Here is an 18,111-nt window from a genome sequence, read left to right as displayed (position 1 = left end):
AGACATGAAGTTTATTATATATAAGATAAATTACAAAAGATATTGGCGACTTCAGCCGTCATAAAATATAAACCAATAAATACTGGCTGCTCATGCCATGTAGAATAAGTAATCACATTAATAAAATATTCACAATATAAGTCCGAAGGAATCTCTCAAGTTAACATTAGATCAAATTCATTAAGGTACACATTACAGACAGAGAAAATCGTACGTCCACTCTCTGCTGGAGTTCTTCACTAACTGCTTAACACTGACCCTTATTTCAGAGTCCTTTAACTTATTCACATAACCTCGTGCTTGCCCGCACAGAATATTACAATAGGTGACTGAGTGTCACTTCATGTCACAGAGGTTCTAAAACTGGTCTGTGACAGATATTACATATTTTACCCCATGCAGGACACAGTTCCTTTTTAAATGGGTGATTTTGTCCACAAAATTTACATTTGCGCTGTTTATGAGCAGCATTCTGTTGTAGAATATTTTTGCGAGACAAAACAGCGAACGCCTCATCCTGAGGTGGTGAGGCATCAGATGTACCTGTTTCTAGTACCTTTAGTTGCAAGTCAGCAGCTTCATTTGCCTTGCAGATTTCTATACAAGTCTTGAGTGTTAGTTTATGTTCTTGTAAGAGTTCTTTCTTTGTCCTTGTGTCTCTGATGCCAACAACTACCATTCGGTCACTTATAAATGACTCTTCCATATGGTTGCAAAAATTGCAAATTGCTCATCAAATGCACATATTATGTATTGAACATTGTGCTTTGGTTTAAAGGTGATACTGTTGTATACTGCCAATGCCTCTGGGCAGATAGTGTGCAAGAACAGTGCTTTGGCATACTCTTCATCTATATTGTTTATTCTCTCTATAGTGCAATAATTCAGCCACATTTGCTTGAAAAGCTTCCATTTCTCACACCCTTTCTTCACACTTAAAGGAGGTGGAGGGTTAATTCTTGGTTTAAAGTTAGTTTTACTTACAGTTTCCATTTTAGAACTTTTAGAAAGCTGCCTCCATGTTAAATTATCACAATACACTAACAATACTGATGTTTAAAATTAACACTCCATTTTTATTAACGTGAAACAAGGAGAGAACAACCAGCAGAGACTAATATACAGTGAATACACACAACTGACACACTTAAGAGTAAACCGTGAACATACTGAACAATAGAACAAGGTAGACTACAAGAAAACAAACAAACACACACACAACATACATAAACATAAATACACATATAAATGTAACAATGGCTACAATATTGTAAGCCATAATAAAGCAGTGTAAAAAAGATTATATGACAATGAATTATTTTCTAAACTAAAGTATTTCAGAACAAAACAAGTGTAAGTGTGTGTATATTATAATATAGCAGTAACTTGCGCATGTTTATGTTTCTATACTAGCATTAGCAAAACAAACATATACTTACCAAGTAAAGCATTGGTTTCATTCAACTGAAAGGCTATGTTTGCATTGTCATGGAGCCCAAACATTTCTGGCTCATCTAAAAGTGGTAGAGATTCAATGTAAGCCTTGACAGTAGCCAATGTTTTCACAAGAGGTGGATAGTAAATACCTTTAAAAATAGTTAAAATTAAAAAATTACCTTCCATGGCACATACAGGAGATTTAATAATAAACAACAATTTTTTTTAAAGCCCTAATCTACCGGACCTGTGTGTTGAGCACCTTGCTGTATGGAAGTGAAACATGGTCAACCTACTCATGGTCTAAGGTACATCTTTAAAATAAGGTGGCAAGATAAGATAACCAATGAAAAAGTGCTACAAAGAGCAGGGTGCCAGGACATCCGCTCTGTTATCAGCAGCAAACGCCTTGGCTGGCTTGGCTATGTTCGTAGAATGCCAGTAGGTCGACTTCCACAGGACATTCTGTATGGTGATCTAATAGAAGGCAGGAGAGCCACTGGTCACCCAGTTTTACATTATACGGATGTATGCAAACGCGACATGAAGCTCTTCAAAATCGACACTAGCAGCTGGGAAGAGGTGGCACTGGATAGATCCACATGGAGAGAGCATAAAGGAAGGGTCACAGGTTGCAGATGTCATACACAACAGAAGCAGAAAGAAGGGTGAAAATGCAACAGCGCATGGTGATTACATATGCCCGACCAGCGATCACAGGTGTGTATCAAGGATTGGCCTCTTTAGTCACACAGGAAGTTGCAAAGGGAAAAGATCGTCTCTCTAGACGTAAAATGCCACAGGAAATCTAGTCAGAATATATAAAATTCAAGTTTGGTGATACAGACAGACATGGCAAAATTAAAAAAGAGTAACCTAGACTAGCATTTAATAGATCTAGATCTATGATCTACAAGGTTCTAGTTTGCAAAATATTCTATTAATTGAACTCTTTGATGGATGGCTGCCTGGTCATGCGGTTTGCACGCTGGACTGTCGTTCAGACTTATTGATGGTCTCAGGTTCAAACCCTGCCCACTCCCATCTGCCGTCGTCCTGCGGGAGGTTTGGACTAGGAAGTAATTATCTTCAACTCTGAAGGAACATCCGAAACATGTAAAACATTTTACAAACAAACATGAAGATATGCAGGAATACTTTGCTGATGTATGTGTATTCAGGATATAGATTATCTAGACCTCCAGACCAAATTTAATTGTAAGATATTTATATTTTGAAAAATATAAAGGTCAAACCAGAGTTTTCAAGTGCGCCAATTAGCTGGTTATTCTTTTCCCCAAGTTATACTTAAATGGTCAAATTTGTAAGAAAATTGTTAAAGCAGTTTTCAAGATCTGTGTCCACCCAAGTATTTTTTTTTTTACCCTATGAAGAATTTGCAAGCTGATAATTATGAACTAAAAACTTTCTCACCCTGATAAACACAACCAAATCAGTCTTATTCAGATCTACTTTTACTATGTTAAATCTTTGCTCAAGTTGCATAGGATTCTGAAGTCAGATTAGAATGGATTTATTCTAATTTGTTATAACAACTTCAATTCTATTAGATTACATCCCTCTCTATGACACGCATCTTACACAGGAATATAAACTTGATCAGTTTTAGCCTTTGCATCTTACACAGGAATATAAACTTGATCAGTTTTAGCCTTTCTAAGCCCTGCATCATTTCTACAATCTATATAAAATGTTGATGTGCCAAAAACTATTGACTATAACAGTACCTTATCCTAATCTAATCCCTTTACAAAATGTTAGTAGAATATTTTTCTAACTTACTGATGAGAAAGCAATTTGGAATATTTGTATTTTACATTAAAATATGTTGATCTGTGTTAAGGACAATGTGTGTGTACTGACTGAAGTAATACTTGTATGAAGACTAAGATGCTACTTTTGAAGGTTGGATCACAGATATGGTGTATAAAAGGAAAGTCACTACTGGTGAAAAAGGAAACCGGTCCATAATTTAGTTCAAGTTTCCAATCTGCTAATACACATTGACATATGCACCAAATAAATTGAATAGGACATAACTTCAAAACATACTTTATTTTGATTATACATTACAATTACCTGATTCCGAGTATTTATATTTTGGTTTTTAGGTTTCAGGTTTGAAAAATAAATTGTCCTTAAGACATCTTTCATCTGTAAAAGAAGTTTTTAAAAATTCAATTTATTGTGTTTTATACTGAAAAAAAAAACAACACATAAATATCAACAATCTAAAATTTTGAAATTTTTGAATATTGATAAATTTGGAAATTATTGAATATTGATAAACTGTTAAGTCTTTGATGGATGTGTATAGTTTTAAAATTGTAGTGGTATTTTATTTAAATTTTTTTTTTTTTTTTTTTTTTGTTGCGTTTAAGAAAATGTGACAATCATTCTTACTTCTTATAAATAATTAAATGTGGGCCATCTTTGGTCTAATGACAAAAAAAGTTTGATCTAGCTGGTATATAGTTGATGATAAAATAATTTTCTCTCTAAACTCATTTTAGAAAGACAGGCCCATTTCTGTTACTTCTTTTATCCAGCTAGGTGCTTAAAGCCTGATATTGTAAGTCTATCTGCTGAGCAAAATCCATATAGAAAGTCTATAATCATGTTTGATATAGCATGCACTGTTATGTCATTATCACAAGTATAATCAAATTTTAAAAGAAAGAAGACAGTGTAAATATTTTAAAATAATATATTTTTTGTTTATACATACAGATAAGCATATGGCATGCATAAATCTAGTCAGAATATATCAAATTCTAGTTTGGTGATACAGACACAGACATGGCTACATTAAAAAAGAGTAGCCCAGAGAATAGTAATGGATCTAGATCTATGATCAACAAGGTTCTAGTTTGAAAAATGTTCTTGAAAAAGTCTAAGTATTTATTTAACTCTTTGATGATACATGCTGATGTATGTGTATTCAAGATATAGAATGTAAAAACAACGAAGCCCAAACAGAATAAAAATGTAGAGATTGTTAACTAATTATAATGCAAATTTTTAAATAGCAGAATAGAGGTAAATGAGTTGCTCTTGTAACACTCTTGTTTAAAAAATGCTATATATGAATTATTTGAGCTGTATTTAGTGTGGTCTTTTTTTTTAGTAATCTATTCTATGGTTAGATTAGATCTAGAATATAGATCTATAACTTATAACAGTAAAATTATTTTAGGTGTAGAATATTCTAGAATTTAAAGAATTTGATGTAGATGTAATTACTAATAATTACTAAGACTAAGGTCTAAATCTAGATTATTCTAGATCTTAGATCTCATTCTATAGATCTAGTAGCCTTTACTATCATATCATGCTATGATTTTAACGTATTTAAAAAAATCCTTTTTCCTTTCTTAAAAACAGGTTAGTTTACTGTTAGATCTAGACTATAGACTATAGATCTAGTCAATCTAGAATCTAGATCTAGATGGTAGATCTAGCTCTTTATCTCCGTAATTATTTTCCACGTTCTGACGGAATTATTAATTTAATCCGATTGTAGAGCACTAACATGTTCTAATTATAATGGCATAACGTTTTTATTTACACTCATAGAATAATGAAATGTTTTTGATATTGAATTAAAGGAAAATGAATGTTCTTTTTAGATATTACAAAATCAAGTGCATAAATTAAAGTGTTATTGTTTTTTTTTTGCTTTATGAAAAGTAAAAATAAAAATCTGAAAACTCACCATTGGACGACAAAAAATTTAATCCAAGTCACATAAGAAGATCATTTCTATTCCAAACTGAATTAAATGCTATTGTTTTATAATCCTTAGCCTTATTCATATTTTCATGAAATTGAACCACTAAAACAATAAAAAACTCATGGAGTACAAAACTGGAGCACATTATCCAAGGTCACCACCATAGAAAATTTATGAGAAAAAAACAAACAACTTGCAACATTAAGTTTCAGTAAGAAAATAATTACACTGCACATGACTGACATGATATCTTTCAAAAAGTAATTCATTGCTATTTATATAATATTTGCCTGAACAAAAAAACAACTTCCATGTTTTAACTGTGGCAATAAAATTAATCCATATGGATGTGTGGGACGTAACGACAAGTCTAATCCCATCATTGTAGTCGTGGCCAGAAATGTATCAATTTCATAGTTAGAAACTGGTTTCCATTTTGTGAAAATGGATGCCCTGCGTACTGGAGTGTTTATTTTTATTATGTAGACTGTATAACTCTTTATTGCATCAACAAGATTATCAGATCTAGTAGAGTAAAGCTCAGTTGACTCAGAATCGAGTAAGCTCATGTTGACACCTCTATATACCACATTGGCTGAAGTAGATTAGTAGATCTAGACTAATCTAGACTTATAATCTTATTGGAAGGAATATATGTTACTGTATGTAAAATTGCTTTCTGTTTTAGTACGTATCTCTGCATTTTTCAAATTTGTTGAAACAGGCCAGAATCTAGAAATCTAGATGTATTCTTTGCGGTCTTTGCGCTAAGGGCTAAGGCCAGTAAGGCTAATACTAATACGTCTAGTTTTTAGGAGGGTCGTGGCAGGTTCATCAGCTTATGAACTATCAGATTCAGATCTAAAATCTAGATCTAGAATAATCTAGATCTAACAGTACTACTAGTTACTTAGACTAAGTTAGTAGTATAAGTATAAGTATTAGACCAGTCACCAGTTATTAGACTATTAATTTAAGTATAATTAACTATTACTCATTAAGAGTCATTAGTAACACTGAGTGACTGACACTAAAACTAAGAAAACTAGTAAAACTATCACAATGAACAGTTAAAACAAATCACTGTTATCTGAATCAATAAGGTCTTTTACATGTTGATCTGAATATAATTTAGATCTACAAGTTTTAGAGGATCGACCCATTTCCAAACATAAACAACAACAAAAAAAAAGACGACTTTCTGTAATATTAAACCCACGTTGAAGGAAGTAAACCGTGAACTCTTCTGCAAGCGGAAATCACGTAGATTTAGAATATAAGCATCTAAAATTATTAACCAAGAATAGGAACGAAACAAAGATGTTTAACTGCACCGACGACAATGTTGACGCTTAATCGGCTTTTACAAAAATGACCGACGCTATTATCGTCGCTTGGGAGATAAAGAGCTAGATCTAGAATCTAGATCTATAATTCTATATAGACTAGACCAGCGGTTCTCAACCTTTTCAGCTCCTCGACCCCCTAATCCAATTTTAAACTAGACGGCGACCCCAACCATACAATCTTTTTCGTTCATTGGCTGAGGTAAATGTGATTTACCTGATTAGATCATCTCCATAGAAATATTTCATTCCGCAATGGCGTTACGATGCAATTAATCGACAGTAATTTCGGTTGTTGAAAAAGTATACTGCAACAACGAAGATGTGGTCCGCAACAAATATTTTCAAATAACAATTATAAAAGTGAAAAGAAAGAAGTAACTACCAATAAAAATCACGTCTACTTTCATTGATGATACATTCACTTAAGTGTCATTCGTATCTCCTGGCTATTTGTCAGTGTTCTTAGATCTATCTCTATTAGTATTACTCCCACTTTTTATTTTATTGATACTTGACGATCGTTTCATAATTTGTCCAGTAATAATATAATCTGAATGATTTTCCAAACCTACGTCATCTAAAAGTATAAATGTATTTCGACTATAGAACACATATGCTTGTTACAACACGTTAGAGCAGGGGTTCTCAACCTGTGGGTCGCCACCCCCTTGGGGGTCGATTGACCATTTGCCAGGGGTCGCCTAAGACCATCGAAAATATGGATTGTTATTGTCTACTCTTCTATTGCTGTATGTGTGTGTGTGTGTGTGTGGGGGGGGGGTCGCGGCAGAGTGGGGTATGGTAAAAAGGGGTCGCCGAACTTAAAAGGTTGAGAACCGCTGCGTTAGAGACACAGAAATATATTTAAAAAAAAAAAAAAACAACTTCCGATGAAAATAGCCCCCCACCCAAAAAAAAAATTATCTTAGGCGACCCCTCGCAAATAGTCATTCGACACCCAAAAGGGATGATTTAGCTCTAGATTTAGACATACAATACATCTAGATCTAGATTAAAAATAATTAAATGTAGCATTTGGCTCTGGATCTAGATTCTAAGAACATATCTAAATCTAGTATTATAGTATCTAGACTACTATAAATAGACTATATATCTAATCTAGATCTACGTATAGATTATAGTCTATATTAAGTATTTAGATCTAGATATTCCCGCCATCCCCTAGGCCTAGGCATTCGAGGACACATCAGTTTACCTGGTTGACCTAAAAACAAAACATGGGCTGCTCTATCTTACTCTAAGTATCTATAATCTATATAGTCTATATATATTAAACACAGTCAGTGTCTGACAAAAGAATAAGGCCCCAAAGTCAGTACTGAATATTTTTCCGGAGGGGGGGGGGGGGGGCTAAAAAGCTATGATAGCTTGTGAACTGTGTTACATATACATCTAAATCTAGATATATTCCGCCTTCTCCAAGCCACCTGGATGACCAAAAAAAAAAAAAAAACGTATCTTCGAGCACGCTCAGTGTCTGTCGCACACACATACAAAAAGCATCAACGTACCAGCATGCTTAGTGTTTGTGACCTCATTAACGGCTTGACCTTAGCTACTTTGTCGATCAATAATTGGCTCCTCCCACTAGCATATCATTGTTGTCAATAAAACTAGAGCAATGTTTTGGGGCTGTGTAGATGGCCTGGTTTATACCTGTGTGTTGCGCTTTCACTGAACTTTTTCTAGTGTGTCTTGACTTGGTCTGATGGCTGTGCGTGGATTGAGTCTTGAGATTTGTTACTTTACACTGAAAATGTGTGAATGTTGGAAAGTGGAATTGTGTAAGGAGAAAGGGGGTGTAAACAGAATAATAGAGTTTGTGTTTGAGTGTATTATTTTATCCATTTGTAATGACATTATTATCTGTTTCAAAGGAGTGTCTTTGCAACACATTGCGCTTTATGGCAATATATATGTATTGAGAGAGAGAGAGAGAGAGAGAGCTGTGCTGGTAGGAGGTGCTAACAAAGGGGAAATGCGTGGTCATTTTTTTTTCAAGGACACAAAGTTTTTTTTTATTCGAATTTTATTTTTAAAATCAGTAATAATTATACAGTTTAAGAATAAATAATTATCTTAGCGCGGTATTACTGATAGCTTATATTAGAATAGTCACTAGTAGATGTTAAATTTACAAAAATTCTACACACACGTAACTGCTGCACGCTAGATCCATTTTGTCAAAAATAGGGCGGGGTAAGACACATTTGACCTGTGTAAAAGTGTTGGCCTCCTTCAGTCGTACAACGACTAAGGTTATTCTCGCAGAACACTTTTTAATGTATATAACTGTGGAGCCCTATTGTGGAGAGACACTCCAGTCCACATTTTACGCAAGTTAAGGTGGCATATTTCGCTTTGTTGGTCTATCTAGATGAGCCGGACATTTTCGTATAGCACGCTTTTTTTTCCAGAGCTGAGGTCCATGATTTTTCACTGTCCATACATTTCTTGGTCACCATCTCTCTCCACGTAGTGCGTTCTAGGGCTATGTCTTCCCAGTATCAATTTTCACTGTTTTGAGGTCCCGTTTTATCTTATTTTATATAATACAGACGTTACTTCAAAAAAAAAAAAAGAAGATGATTACGTCATACACATCATGCATTAAGTCATGCATATTAACCAATGACCTAAATTCTGCCAAGTCACTGGTTTTCCTGGCTAGCTCAGGCAACCGTTTTATTACATCCAGATCTAGATTTTTCCTTGACAAATGTTATTTGTTCGCTACTCAATACAAGGCAGTCTTTTCATCATTTATAGCAACTAGTCAACGTATCGAGACATCGACTATACACGCTAGGCCTATCTGACCAATCCAACACACTTATGGTCTACTGTCCAACTTTTAGTGTTCAGTTTAGAGCAGAGAGGGAGGGATGTGGATGAAAGTGTTACATTTTTTCCATAGGGCTGATTACCCGAATGCTCTGAGCATATAACTGTCTGTGTAGATCAATAAATCTAGATATCAATACGGCAAACTATAGGATCTATAGGCCAACGCTTTCGAACCATCTGTCAAATGTTTAGGCCTATCTATAATATATCTGTTTAAGTTGAAACTATAAAAACAAAGATTCTCCTGTTAGTAACAAAGTATAGTTTGGTGCTAATTAATTACTTAAAACCTCTAAATATTTTGTGGGAGGGATTGCGAGCCGATTTATTAATAAAGAATCCTGACAAAGACCGCGAACAAATACCAAGAATTTAGCGGAGTTGCTTTACAAGATTCACCAACCCCACTTTTAATAATTTTTTTTTACACTCGCCTTGTCATTGTTTTAACTGCATTCTTCTTTCAAGCAACATTTCCTCCACTACTGCTAGCAAGCACTTATATAAACGCACTTTGTTGTGTTTCATATTATCGTTTAATGTTTTTGTATAGTTCCTTAAAATAGACACAATTTCTCTGCGAATCAAAAACGTCGGGTCAACCCACACATGCTTAAATTAAGAGCATGGTTCCACCCGAGTGGCTAAGAAGACTGCCCACAATGCAGATAGAAGTTGACTGTGTCACATTTGATGTCAAGGACACAAGGCGGGAGAGAAAATTTCCGAAACTTAAAAAGCTGATTAGTCCCTTTTGAATCTTTTGGAAACGTATAATTACCACAGAATGAAAACCACGAATAAAGAATCGAGATGCCCCAATTTTTTTGACATGCTGATATTCGATTTAATGTTCGGTTCGGTCGGATCTAAAGTTCGGTTTCAAGTTTAGTTGGATTTTATGAAATTAAGCTATAGCAAAACTAAGTAATTGGGTTCAATGCAATTTATTTGTTAAAAAACTTGAAACTTCACACATACAATGATAAAACAAAACAAAAAAACAACAACACACTAACTATATCAAACCCGAAATATTCAAATTGCTGCAGTCAAATTACACATAGGATCGAAGCAGTAAAAGGGTTGACTATTGAAAAAAAGTAGCTAATTATAGTCTACTGTCAGTTTATCAATCAGGGCTTATGTTGTATTTGAGAAATATCACTATTTTTATGTTTCAGGCTTAGATTAAGCCTTTGCTCACTGATTGTCAATGTACATTGAAAATACACTTCCACTGGCAGTAGGCCTATTTATGGCAGGAAGGGTTAGGTTTCAGCAATCAACTCATGAAAACATTAAGATAGGGTGAATTGATATAAGCTATGTAAGAACACTTACAGTTACAAATGATGATACATAAATAAAGTAAGCTTAAAATAGTTTCTCAATTTTTTGAGATGACAAAATAGTTTTAATCGACTTTGATTTGTTTTGCCTTTAAAAAAAAGTGGTTTATTGTGCTGTTATTCATAGTATGCGAATAGTAGAATATATGCATCTGTTTGGAATCTTTTGCTCTCTTTGTAATGCAAATAATTTTCGAATTTATGTCTCGTGTCAATAATGTACTATAATAGAACAATAAGCATTTCACTGAGTGATTGATTGCCTAACTTTTAACTACTAATAAATTAATAATATACGTTAAAATACAAGAAAAGTAATAATTGTTTCCCCACATTCAAAAAGGTGCCGGTACGCCGTATCGATGCCTTCCGTCACAAAAAAGCCCTGCGTATATAGATCTGTATATATATTGCTCTATATAGGCCTATACATAGAAAGAGAGACAGGGACATTTATACAGTATTATTATTTTTTCATTATTTGTAAGTTGTCTTTTTTATATTGACTTAGGCCTACATTTTTTAATAGATCTTTTCATGAAGTTGGATGTTCATGTCATTTCTTTTTTAGCTTCTAAGAAAAAGAATCTTACCTTTGCGTAATAAATAATCCAAACTTTGCCTGTAATACCCGTATGATTATAATAATCCAATCTGTTGAAGAATCTAATTATTCCAATATCTGAACTTCACTGAAGCACATTTCTATAAAAAAAAGTAAATGATCGAAAAGAAATATGTGCGCGCATGAACTGCAATAACACGTCTGCTTTCACTAAAAATAGGTCAAACTTTTTTCCCGTGTCTGAAACAATTCATGTAAAAATCAAGCTAACACATTAAGAAACCCGGCCAATACAATGTTTGGTATCTCTCGCATGAATGACCTTTATTGTAAATTTACTATAAATATAGAATCTACTACCAAAAAAACTACTACTACTAGAATCTACTACCAAAACATCTGACACATAGTGAGTACGCGATGGCGTGTGTAGGATACTATCTTGGATCGGATGCCTTCCAAGTTACTATTTTGAACCAACAGCATGAGTCTCAAAAGAAACAAATCAGATACAATGGTGACATATCAGCTTATTTCTCTGTAAAGAATGGCGTGAAGCATGGCTGTATACTTGCTCCAAAGACTCCAACCATCTTTCGTCTTACCAAAAGATTGCCTTTGGCATACGGTCGTCCCCCGTACGATATACATGCCCTGCCCAACGTCGCTATCAAACTATTATAAGCAATCCCTCTATCATGTCCATATCGCATTCACAAGAACATCGCTGCTTGTGATGCGGTCTTGCGGCTCTTGCCAGCGTATGTTCCTGGAGGAGCGCAGACGTCATTGGGAAAAGCGTTCAAGAAGTATCTGCTTTCTGTATAGTACCCATTTCTCCGATCTTTATAGAAGGGTAGGGAGAACCACTTCTTGGTAGACACTGATCTTTGTAGACAGCCAGGGCGATTTATTCCATTTCCGCCACACTCTCGCTTGGAGGCGTCCGAAAACATACAAAACATTGAAAAGGATCATTTTTTAAAAGACATAATAAATGAAAATGTATAATGATTCTAATACATTGAGCACCAAAATGCCCGGTGTCAAAACGTTCTGCTTCGCACGAGCCGAGGAATAATACTAACAATAAAACTGCAGTAAAAAACAACAACACACACACACACACAGATGTGACGAAGGCAGGGCATTTTCTTGAAAAAGCAGCAAGCTGAAAATTATCGTTACAGCAACCGTACGCTTACTTAACAGACTTGAATCCACATATTGGGCATTGGCCAGGGAATACCCGGCATTTTGCGAAGTGGCCGGCCAAAGTAGAATAAACAATTTTAGTTACAAGTGATCGAGTAATGACCACACACCTGAACTGGCCAGTTTTAATTTTGGCCGATATGCCTGTATTATTTTAGTTTTACAATTATTCGAGGGTGTGAGGTCCTTTACAGCTGGTACGCTAAGCTTTTTTTTTTTTTTTTACTGTTGTTTTTGTTCAGTCCCTCCTAAATTTCGTGACATTTTGTTTTTCTATTCGCTGCTTCGCTTTTTTTTTTTTTTTAATTTCGTTCTTTATCAAAAGGACACTTTTGTATTCGAGGGCATATTTTGAGTTGTAGGCATACAATTTTTCAAGCTGTTATCGCTTGTTGGAGTATCTTTTGTTACCCCAGTTGTTGTTTTTTTTTTGTTTTGTTTTTGGACTGGTGGAACTTTTCTAATAGCCTCAGAGCTGTAGCCTATCTGTATTTATTATTCTATTTTCTATATTTTCATTCATTGGCCTCCTTCAGTCGTAGAACGACTATGATTCATCTCAGAGCACACTTCCTCATGTGGCTGTGGAGCCCTATTTTGGAGAGACACTTCCGTCCACAGATAGCGCAGGTTAAGGTGCCTTTTACTTCGGTGGTAGAGGAGCTGGCCGTTTTTCGGATTGTAGGTTTTTCTCCCTGAGCTGAGACCCATGTACTTTCACTGTCCATAGCTTTCTTGGTCACTGTCTCTCTCTCCATCTGTTGCGGTCCAGAGCTATGTCTTCCCAATTGTCAGTATTGATGTTCACTGATTTGAGGTCACGTTTTATTACATCTATGTAACGGAGGTGGGGGCGACCAGTTTTTCTTGTGCCAGTCGCGAGTTGACCATACAGGATGACTTTCGAGATGCGCATGTCCTCCATCCGGCGAACATGTCCAAGCCAGCGCAAACTGCGTTGTCTGAGGGCTGTAAAGATGCTGCGAATACCTGATCACGCAAGGATCTCAGTATTGCACACTTCTTCTTTCCATGTAACATTCAAGATCCTACGGAGACATCTCAAATGGAAGGAGTTCAGTTTTCTCTCTTGCTTTGCGTAGGTGGTCCATGATTCACTGCCATATAGCAGTGTACTCATAACGCATGCCTTGTAGACTTCCATTTTGGTCACCGTAGTTAGCTTATTGTTTTCCCAAAGTCTTGGTCTGAGTCTAGCGAAGGTCGAAGCAGCCTTTCCTGTGCGTTTTTTTTTAATCTCCTCTTCTAGAGACAGGTCATCTTTAATTGTGGATCCCATATAGCAGAATTCATTTACGGCGTCCAGCTATATTTAAGCTTATCGATTTGTGTGTCGACACCCTGGTCATTGGAGTCCGTCATATTGAGGTCTGCAAAGCGTCCTATATTTGTGCCTCAAATTTATTCAGGGGTCTTTCAATGTATTAGTTTAATGTAAATTGTATCCTCGTAGATCCTTGTTTTTGTTACCTTTTGTGTGTGTGTGTGTGTGTGTGTAAGTTGAAGGTCATTATAACAAGGTCAGAGTCGCTTCCAAAGTCAGCTCCACGAAAACTTCTTGTATGAATGCTTGACTAAAACGCTAGCGCAGAACCTACAGATAAGATTTGTGTTAGTGGAGCCAGGAGGTCCTACGCAGGACTTTTGTGGAGATATCTACCTTCTACAAGTTTCATTACAGATCTACTTGAGAAGACAATATACACTATAAACGCTTACGTACAGTAGCTCATACACATATGTGATTCAATGTAGTTAAGACTGTCCAATTAAGCTTGTCGCAGTTAGTAATGTTGTTGAGTATTTTTGTAAAAATGAACACAATCAAATAGGCGATGACGTCATTCGTTGTATTTTTTTCCTTGTCGCATAGTCTTGTTGTGACGTAATTTATCAGCTCTTATTTTGAGAGCATTTTCGTCATATTGTAATTGTTAGACAAGTTGTACTTTTTTTTTTTGTGGTCCCGAATGATTCATGTCTTTTTTACTACTGGCCAGCCTGAGCAAATTGCCTTGGATTTTAGCCTATTAATTCTTGTTAGGACTATTTGACCCCTGTTTAGGGTGAGTTGTATTTTATATTGTACGATACTCTTTGAACGGATTCGTTCGTCTTTGTACTTTTAGACGTTGGAATCTGTTATTTATTTCAATAGGGTTTCACTGTTTTATTTTTTTTTTTATTTCATCGTTGGTTCAATACTGTGGATTCTGATACTACCCTGTTTGTAAAATGTTTTATATGTTTCGGATGTTCCTTCAGAGTTGAAGATAGTTTACTTCCTAGTCCAGACCTCCCGCAGGACGACGGGGGATGGGAGCGGGCAGGGTTTGAACCCTCGACCGTCGATAAATCCGAACGACAGTCCAGCGCGCAAACCTCACGACCAGGCAGCCATCCCTGAACATGTTTGTCAGCATCTTTAATTGTCTGTATTGTTGGTTGGTAGTTAACGACAGTCCTTGTATGCTGCTATCATGATTTATGTTCGTAGACAGTTTCTATAGTAGCCTACCTATTACAGAGACGAATCCATAGATTATCATAAGTTATGAAACTGTGATGTTGTTGACGTCAATGTTATCAAGCAACATAATATAAGATCTTTATACCTTTACCTATCACTTAGTCTAATTGACCGTTGGGGCACCATGCAAGATTCGTCGACCTTCTTTCTCCATTCCTCTCTGACTTTTGCCCAGATTAGGCGTTTAGTCGAATCTAGGCTTTTTTAAAATCTATTTTCTAGAGTATGACTCATGTTGCACTGACTAAAACTGACTTGAACTTTTTTTGTTTAGTATCCTACATTTTTACTTGCTAGATCTAGATTCTATATCTCTATTTATTAATTCTAAATCTAGACTTTTCTATTTTGATTATTATTATAAAACATAATTCTTAAAATGCAATCTATAGACTTCTAAAAATTTCAACTATCTTCACGCATAAACAATAGTTTTTAAAGAACTACAGTAAGTCTAATGGACCGTTGGGGCACCATGCAAGATTCATCGAACGTCTTTCTCCATTCCTCTCTGTCTTTTGCCTAGATTAGGTGTTTAGTCGACTCTAGGCTTAGATCTATTTTCTAGAGTATGACTCATGTACTGACTAAAAACTGACTTGAACTTTTTTTGTTAGATCTAGATTCTATAATTTTTTTTAAGAACATTATATTTAGAAGTTTACTTTCAGACAAATGAATGGTTTCTTTTATTAACATTTTGTATTTCTTTTTCTTGATTGCAGCCCTGTTTTGAATACAACTAGATCAACAACTTCTGAAACTCCAATAATACTACCTGCAAGTGCTGCTGAAAGAAAAATAACCCTAACAGCCTTTAAATTTACTACATATATTCTAATGCTGACAACATCAATTAGATCTAGATGCTGCCTGAAGATTTCATGTCTCTGGCATTTTACGTCTCGAGAAAAGATCTTTTCCCGTTGCAACTTCTGGTGTGGCTAAAGAGGCAAATCCTTGATACACAGCTGTAGTCACAGGTTGAGCACATGTAATCACCAGGCACCATTGCATTGTCACCTTTCTTCCTGCTGCTGTTGTGTATGGCATCTGCAATCCGAGACCCTTCCTTTATGCTCGTCTCTCCATGTGGATCTATCCAGTGCCACCTTTTCCCAGCTGCTAGTGTCGATTTTGAAGATGCACACTATGGTAAACTCAATGCAGTTGAGTCCAATAATCTCCATGTCCACATTGTTTCAACAAGAACCTGTGTGCATCACACATTGTAAAGGTCAAAATTGAAAAAAAATATTTTTAAGCTCTGTGCCAAAAATGCTCCTAATATTCAATGATGAGCTCTGACCAGGATAACAATCACACATTGTGTCCGGATGGCACTACATCTGGGTATCACTTCAAAATATCATAGCATGAGAGCAGCCATAACAAAAAGTACAACCAGACCATTACTATTATTATGGATACAGTGATGGTCAATACTAGTTTAATTGCTTTTTAGTTAGTTACAATGCTATTAATATTAAAAGGTATTTTTTATCATTTTTGTTTTTTATAATAGAGATAATGGTAGGCCATTATTTGCTACTAGTAGATTATGTAATTTGTTGAATGCTATTAAAGAGCTTCCATATAAAATATGTCTTAACATAATTCTTTAGTTTTTATTTCATAACACTATTACTACTATTAATAATAACACCTAAAAAACAAACTATCTACATTGGATTCTAAAAAAATAAATTATACTCGCTATAGCTTTAAAAATATTTTACTTAGTTTTTTTTTTACAGTGACCAATTAAGGTGTAAAATAATATACAATACAGTACTAAAAAAGACATTGTCATCTTGGCGTAAGTAGAACTGGTTCATTGAAGTATGTCATTACTGCTAACTGTTGATCATTGTGCAGGCCATATGACACCCTGCTTATTAACTAAAGTGTGCTTCAAGATTCTGCAGGCTTTTCAGGACTTTGCTTATTTATCGTGCAATAGTAGATCATTAGCGGAACTAAGAACACTGATCTGGAAGCAGTCAGATACTTGTTCTATATCAGCAGCATGTACATTCCTTTGATCTAAAAAAAAATAATGATAAAATAAAAATTACATTTTAAAATGCAAAATATAAAAAGTATAATGCAGAAGTTAAATAAATATAAATGATGGTATCCATATCTTGAGTCCCCACTTCCCCATTAATGTCTTGTCAGCTACCCTTATGAAACTTTAAACTGCATCCTCTTTGAATGCCATCTACAAGACAAAGATGATAGTGCCTAACATTTGGTTTGGCAGTTTTTTGGATAGCAGTCAATCTTGGTACTGATGCCAAGGTGGCTGGCTGATGACATTTCTCATCATAAACTATTAGCTGGTTCAACATTGTTTTTTTTTAAATACATTGACAAAGTTTAGTTTGTCTTTCCATTTTTCTCTTTTCTAGAAGTCAGCATATTTTTATATTTCTATAAGTATGAGGGAAGAGGCTTCTGCCAATGACAGATCTTTTTGGAGACAGCTTGCTACCCAATGTGCCAGAGGGGGAGGATCTAAGTCTAAAAGTATGTCCCTTGTGTCGGTGGGCTGAAATCAATCACAACTGAAATTTAATGTCTAGCTTTGTTTAAAAAACAAATAATTTCATATAAAACTTTTGAGGAGTACACATTACACTTTCTGTCAACATTGTCTAGCAAGAGTGTCATGTGCAAAGCACAATGACCTGCCACCTTTACTTTCAACAACAAATGTCAGGTACATATTAGGGCTAGGGGTCATTCTAGAAATTCCATCCATCCCAGTCTTCGAACCCAAGACCCTTAGATTCAGAAACCAAGCCCTTTAACAATCAGCCAACCTTTTGAGAAGAATACTGAAATTATTACAGTATAAACCTTATTCATTGAGCCAAAATATCAAACTACAGCCTACAAAAAAGTAAACAGAGATAGAACAAGAAATCAAATGATGCACATGGGGATGCATTGGGCACACACTGGGAAGAACAGTAAACAACATTGCAAGACTGGACTGGAACCCAGAGAGGAAG

The 18,111-nt window shown here is 35.3% G+C and overlaps 2 long non-coding RNA genes across 4 annotated transcripts; one reads left to right on the top strand and one right to left on the bottom strand.

The window, feature by feature from the left end:
* Positions 1 to 3,835: 3,835 nt before the first annotated feature.
* LOC129924263 (uncharacterized) lies at positions 3,836 to 7,300 on the bottom strand. 2 transcript variants are annotated; one of them, XR_008776281.1, is made up of 3 exons: positions 6,304 to 7,300; positions 5,174 to 5,481; positions 3,836 to 4,043 (listed from the first exon to the last, which is right to left on the bottom strand). It is a non-coding gene; the product is annotated as an uncharacterized LOC129924263 (long non-coding RNA). The 2 variants fall into 2 exon arrangements; XR_008776280.1 differs by having other exon boundaries at positions 3,836 to 4,040.
* An 876-nt stretch (positions 7,301 to 8,176) lies between these two features.
* On the top strand, positions 8,177 to 16,304 carry LOC129924264 (uncharacterized). 2 transcript variants are annotated; one of them, XR_008776282.1, is made up of 2 exons: positions 8,177 to 8,345; positions 15,817 to 16,304. It is a non-coding gene; the product is annotated as an uncharacterized LOC129924264 (long non-coding RNA). The 2 variants fall into 2 exon arrangements; XR_008776283.1 differs by lacking the exon at positions 8,177 to 8,345 and adding an exon at positions 11,209 to 11,243.
* The last annotated feature ends 1,807 nt before the right edge of the window (positions 16,305 to 18,111 follow it).

Source organism: Biomphalaria glabrata, chromosome 1, assembly GCF_947242115.1.
Source record: "Biomphalaria glabrata chromosome 1, xgBioGlab47.1, whole genome shotgun sequence".
Taxonomy (NCBI): domain Eukaryota; kingdom Metazoa; phylum Mollusca; class Gastropoda; family Planorbidae; genus Biomphalaria; species Biomphalaria glabrata.
The sequence above is the reverse complement of the archived record's forward strand: the minus strand, read 5'-3'. Positions and strand labels throughout refer to the sequence as shown.